The following is a 6,909-nucleotide window of genomic DNA, read 5'->3' as shown; positions in this document are numbered from 1 at the left end:
GGGCTGGGCCCTGGGCTCATGGTGATATTTGATGCTTCGAGGCACTTTCAGGCTCCATCCCCTGACACAGCATTTGCTATAAATATGCTGAAGAGTTTCTTGCTGACAGTGCCCAGTAAGATTGCACCTTCCTTCTCACACCAGGACTCTCTGGAGGCGCTGGGCTCTCAGCTATGGCTTGAAGCCATGACTCCTGCCCACTCTGGGCCTGGCTGAGCGACTGCTCTGTGGATTGGGGGATCTCTGGTACCTGACAAGGAGGGAAGGTGAGCGGGCTGAGACTCTGGGCTCTCACTCTCTTGCTTCACAGAGTCTGGCTCGGTCTGGGTCAGTCTGGCACATAGTAGGGGCTTAATATAAGTTTACTTCAGTCTTAGATCTCAGTTTCCCCTCTGGGTCAATGTGATGGGTGATTCCAATTGCACAGAATGGATCAGAGTGAGGAATGAGGCTGGGGCAGGAGCAGAACTCTAGGGCTGCCCCAGGTTGGGGAAGGGTATTAGCAGCAAGATCCCAGGGAGGTCTGGGGAAGGGGGGTGGTCTAGACCTTACCTCCTGCTCTCCTTCACTCTGGCCAAAGTCTGAACTCTTGAAACCTCTGAATCACAGCAAAGGGTCGGTTTCTGCCTCTCCTCCTCTCCCACATGTCTACACGCCAGGGAAGCTGGGCTCGAAAAGAGGTGGGGTGGGGCGGCGGAGTGGTGAGGGTGCAGGTGAGGGCGAGGGTTTCTGAAATGTTTGACTCAGACCATAGGCCTAAGGGGTACAGCTTTTGGGGGAAGTTGTTCCCCTAGCAGGGCTTCCCAGAGCTCCTAAAAGTCTGGGGCAGAAGGGACTTGGGCCTCCTTTAGGTTGTGGGGTGAGGGGCTGCTGACGAGAGGCCGAGGTTGGCCCCAGGAGGCTCACCTAACCCTCCCTGGCTGCACAGCCAGAGCGAGTCCGGGCGAGGCCCTGTGTTCCCTGTGTTTGGGTCCTTTCTCTCTACCCCTCTGGCTCACTGTCGTTCCTTTATCTGTCACCAAATCCCTGAGCTCAGCCCAGATCAGAGACCCTCTCTAATACAGAGTAGAGGGAAAGGTGCCGATGCTGGCGCGTTGCCGGAGGCTAACCCTCTGCTGGCTCCTACTCAATCCCCGGCCCGCCCCCCACTCCCACCACTTTTAGTTGAAGGGTCTGAGCTGTGGTAGCCACCTCCAGTTCAGAACGAGGACATGTGCCTTCAACCTTCCTGGCAATGCATTATTGAAGAGAGCCAGCGCTAGCTGCTCACGGCTGCTGCCCCTTGGGCCCACTGTCGCCTCTTTGTGCTCTGCGTCTCACTGCTCTGTCACTAGCTGTCGGGGGCAGGGGTGGGAGGAAGGGGTCAGTGAGGCCCAGGGTCCTGGGAGGAATTGTCAGGGAGAGGCAGGGCCTGGACAGGGAAGTACAGGCCTTGGCGAGGAGCCCCTGGGCGGGAGGGAAGTCCTCGCTCCTTGTCAGGGTCAGAAGGGCAGAGGGAGCTGGTGGGTGCCCTGCAGCCAGGTTGGGAAGTGGGACTGAAAGACCCTTGATTCCAGTGACTCCCCAGCATTGGAGGCCTAGACTCCCAAATGCCCCTGGGGTTACACAGAGCCAGAAGGGGCCTGCAGCCTCTTCGGACCTGGAGTCAGTACCAGCAAGCCATTCGGTCATTCAGGGATGCTGTGTGCAGAGGCCTCTGTCCCTCCGGGAGCCAGTGTCCTGCTGACAGTGGAGAGCTACAGACCTTCTGGGAGCAAGTGAAGGTGAGGAGAGTGCAGGTCAGTGTCAGGCCAGGCCTGGAGAAGGAACCAGGAATTGGGAGTCTGATGCCAGAGGGCAAGTCCTAACTCTGTCACTAGTTGTGGGCAAATCACTTATTTCAGCAAATGAGTTTCTTACCCTTCATAAGGGGAAAGAGCAGTGCTTGCTTAACAGAGGATCTGTGAGAATTCAACAGGAACGTTTGTTTCAGAAAACGGAATGGCCATGTCAAGGTTAATTGTTACTACCAGGGGGTGAGTCAGGTAAACAGGTGAGCAGCATGTGGTGGAAACTGTATGGTCATGGCCGGAGTGTCAGCCCGTGCCCTGTGACTGACCCTCAGTTTTCCCTCTGCTGAGGTTCAGAGGCCATAGTCAGTCCATGGTGGATCTGGATTCAGACCCAGACCTTCAGATTCTGCCTCCTGGGTTCTTTCCATTACACTGCGTGGGCCAGAAACTCGGGTTTGCTCTGCCCTTCCACGCGTGCTCAGCGCTGGGGACTTGCCCTGGGAAGTGCCCTCCCCTGGATGCTGCAGTGATCAGCACCTCATTCCCTCCTGTTGTCCGTGGCCGCACCCCACCTCTTTCGGGAGTAACTCAGCAAGCACATTTCTGGACTCTCCCCAGGCAGCAGGAATAATATTATCAAGTATTTGGAATGCAGTTTAAAAAGTAACCTTTTATTACAGAAGCCGTACTTATGGACTGTAGAAAATTAGAAAATACAGTCAAGCAACAAGACAAAACAAATTAAAACACAGTATTCCCATCACCCAGGTATGATTGTTATTAACACTTTAAGTGTAATCCTTATGGATGTTTCATTCTTAAAATTTTGTTTAAAATTTCTATTTATTTAATAGAGGGGAAGGGAGGGAGAAAGAGGGGGAGAGAAACATCAGTGTGTGGTTGCTTCTCTCACACCCGCTACTGGGGACCTGGCCCGCGAAACCCTGGCATGTGCCCTGATGGGGAATCAAGCTGCCGACCTTTGGTTCACAGGCCAGTGCTCAATCCACTAAGCCACACCAGCCAGGGCTGTTCTTAACATCTTTAAAAACTCAAGGTACAACTCAATGATATAAAGTACACAAATATTAAAAGTACATCTTTTTGGACATAGATATCTACATCTGTGTAACCACATTCAAATCAAGGTCTACAACAGCGATTTTCAATCTGACCATTTCATCAGGGGCACTGACCTCTGTTCCCTTAGATGGTCAAATAAAACAATGACAACAGTCAATGCAACCATGGCTGTCCGGCGCGAGTGTCCTGTCTTGAACCTTATGTGTATAGGTCAGCTAACAGAGTTGCAATTTGTTTGTCATGTCCCATAGTAAAGGAGTGTCTGATTGCCTAATTCTTGGTACCAGAAATCCTTGTCTGTAAGTATAGGCACCTGATTTTTTTTTTAAAAAGTCACTTTGGAGCAAAAAGGGTAGGTTATTACTATTATTATATTACTTTTTGTAAATCAGTCAGAATTATACCTATTTTTGTCAGATAGGCCAAAAATATAAAACTTTTTGGTGTGCCACCAAATTTTAGTAATTAGTTCATGCGCGCCACGGGATGAAAAAGGTCGAACACCGCTGGCCCGCAGCGTCCTCCCCCAGAAACTTCCCCCAGGCCCTTCGCCGTCAGGACGCAGCCCCCGGGGGACCGGCGCTTCGGGCTCCTGTCCCCACAGAGCAGATCTTCCTGCTCTGGAACTGCACGTGAAAGGGTTGTGCATACTTGAACAACGATTAAAATTTAAAAAAATATATATAAAATATTTAAAGTGAAAAGAAAAAAGGGAGGGTTGTGCACAGTGTCCTCTTTGCACCTGGCTGCTTTCCCATGGCGGTCTATTTTCGAGAGTTGTCCTCACTGCATTTATCAGCAGTTGGTTCTTTCTTATTGCTGTGTAGTATTCCACTGCTGGAATACACCATAATTTATTTATCTGTTCTCCTGTCGATGAACATTCAGGATGATTTCAATTTTGTCTATAATGAATAAAATTGCTATGAACATTCTTAAACGTGAGCCTTTTGGTAGACATTGGAACTCATTTCTCTTGGATACGTACGGCTAGAAATGAAATTGCTGGGCAGTAGAGTAGGTTGTATCCTTTTAAATGCACACACACACAAATGATCTTTTAGTAAAGCAATATCATAATGAGCACACTATTTTGAACCTACTTTTTCTCAGTCAGTGACCTTCACCTTTCTATTTCATTAATTTTCATCTTCTCTAATCCCAGTCAATGTTTGGGTCTCCTCCATCGGCCCAACAATGTCTTTTGCCGCTGATATGTCTGATCAGTACCCCGTCCAGGACCACACATTGCATTCGGCATTTGCACCTGTCAGCCCTCACCGCACAGGTCCTCGCCGGGTCGCCCAGACACATCACTTCCTCTGTATAGGGTCACACACAACGGGGCAGCCTGCTTCTGAGAGGGAGAGAGGAGGTAGAAGTTGCAGTCTTTTTGAGACTTTGGAAGTGGCTTTTCATCACCCTTGCTGCATTTTATTCCTTAGAGGCAAGTCACCAGATCCGGCCCTGGCTCAGCAGGTGCGGACCGAAGGAGCAACTTGCACACCAGAAGGCAGGGGTCACAGGAGCCAAGTCAGAGCACTTGCTGGTGCCGTCGCAGACTTTGTCACGTGGGAAGAGACAGACATAGCCATTTAAAAAAAGATTTTATTTATTTATCTTTAGAAGGGAAGAGAAGGAGAGAGGGAGAAAAGTATCAATGTATGTTTGCTTCTTGTGTGTCCCCTGCTGGGAACTGGCCTGCAACCCAGGCATGTGCCCTGACTGGGAATTGAACTGTGACCCTTTGGTTCTCAGGCCCACACTCAATCCACTGAGCTGCACCAGCCAGGGCTGAGAGGTAGCCATTTAAAGAGCACTTTCATATACATGCGAAGGCGAATACTCCTACTTCCATTTTATAGCTGAGAAAGCCTCAGAGAGGCTTCCTTTTCACCCTGTCTGAAGCAAGGCCCTCCAGTTTCCTTTGATCACATGTTGATTTCCCACAAGACACCTTTTTTAAAAAATAGACTTTATTTTGTAGAGCAGTTTTAGGTTTACAGCAGAACCCAGCATGAAGTACAGAGTTCCCACATGGCCCCCGGCCCCCACCACGCACAGCCTCCCCCCCCCTGCACCGAAGGGCACTTCCGTTCCAGTCTGCGAACCTGGGTCCGCATGGCTCAGTCACCCCAAGTCCAGACTTTATGTCAGGGCTCACTCTGGATGTTGCGCATTCTGTGGGTCTCGACAAGTGTATAACGACACATCCCATCATTATGGCAGCACCTGGAACAGGCTCACTGCCCTAAGACCCTCTGTGCTGTCCTATTCACCCTCCTCCGCCAGGGCCCGGGAACCACCACACGGCCTCCACAGTGTCACCTCTTCCAGAATGGCAGAGAGGTGAATTCATACAACGTGTAGCTAGATTCTACAACACACTTCGCATGGCATTTACCTTTCTTACTCAGTTGTCCTCGTGTTCATCATCTGCCTCCCTGGACTAGAACGCAAGCTGCCCGAGGGCAGGAACCCTGTCTGCCTTCTCGACTTGCCGAGCTGTCCCGGGGCCCCAGAGTGGTGAGTGGTGCCTGCTGCCTCTTTGGCGCTAATGGGTATTGCTGAAAGGAAGCACAGGTTTTGAGGTCCCTGGCACAACTGAGTTGAACCCCAGGTGTCCGGGACTTCACAGCCCAACCCCTCCTAGTCATCGTTCCGCATTGGGAAGGAACAGGTGGCGTGGGTGGAGCAGAGAAGGGACTGGCAGGAGGAGGGAGGGGAGAGGGAAGGAGGGCAGGAGGCAAACGGCTTCTCCACAAAACGCACCTGGCCAGGCGGCCGCCCTGGAAGGCTCTGCTTTCCCCTAAGAGCGGTGCCCACGGCTGGTGGAGGGCGTGGGCCCAACCCCCTCCTCTCGGTTCTTCTCAGTGTGGCTGAGAGAGGCTCTCGTTTGTTTTCGGCCAACAAAAATCTAATGTTAAGGAAGAACAAAAAGAAAATAAACAAACAGTGCAGCCTCTGAAACAGTCCAGGATGGACTGAAGTATAAAGTTTCCATTCTCACTACAGCCTGCTTTCTCGCCCGATTCCCAGACTCGGGCTGCCCAGTTCCAAAGCGCTTCCGATGACCTCGCCGTCCCCGCGCCGCCTCCGGTCCCCGGCTGCCAGCTCCCGGCCCCTTCGCCCCGGTGGGCGGTGGGAGGCACAGGAGGACTTTAAACGTCTTAAGGATGAACGGGACTGTGACAGTCCCTTCGCAGTGAAAAACAAGTCGACTGTAAAACAAATGTAAGAAGTCAAATAAAATGCTAAAAAATTTCCATGACAAATTGGATGTTTTTGGAACAATACCAAATACCACATTATTTCTAAATAAATATTTTTCCAGCGCTCCTGCTTTGCTGGCAGCTAGCAGGCTGGGTGCCTGCTGGGCCGAACCCGCGGCGGCGCCCCGCCCCCACCTCCGTGGGACCTTTCGGGGAACTGCCTGCCCTGTCGCTTTGCTCATGTGGAGTATTTTTCAGCTGACGTTCAACTCTGAAGGTCTGGCATTTCCCCAGATTTTTATCTTGAAAAATTTTAAACCCTTTTGTAGGCTTAAAGTTACAGGAATAACACCAAAAAATGCACGGACCTTCCCCCCGGACTCCCTGGTTGGCGGTGTTTCCCTGTGTTTGCTCCGAACCGAGGCTGATGGGTGTTTTTTCCCTGAACCACTTCGTGACATCAACGTCATTCCTAAATATTTCCTCATGTGTTGACCCAGAACAGAGGCATTTCTACATAGTCACAAAACATCACCACACTCAGGGACGTTAACATTTATGTCATGTTTCTAGCATATTTCAAATTTCGAATTTCCCCAATTGTCCCATTAATGTCTTTGTGGCTTAAGAACAAATCTGGGAACCAAATCAAGCCTCATGTATTGCATTTAGCTGTCTGTCCAGTTTCCTTAAAACTGTATCAGTTCCTCAGCTGGGTTTTTTCCTTCCATGATACTGATGTGTTTGAAGAGTGCAGGCCAATCGTTTTAGAAACATGCCTCGATTTGTTTCCTTGTGATTGGATTCAGTTTAAAGACTTTCAGGTAAGATTAGCACCGACG

The sequence above is a fragment of the Artibeus jamaicensis genome, unplaced genomic scaffold (assembly GCF_021234435.1).
Source record: "Artibeus jamaicensis isolate MK-2021 breed Jamaican fruit bat unplaced genomic scaffold, CSHL_Jam_final contig_233, whole genome shotgun sequence".
Lineage (NCBI taxonomy): Eukaryota > Metazoa > Chordata > Mammalia > Chiroptera > Phyllostomidae > Artibeus > Artibeus jamaicensis.
Note: the sequence above shows the minus strand (reverse complement) of the source record.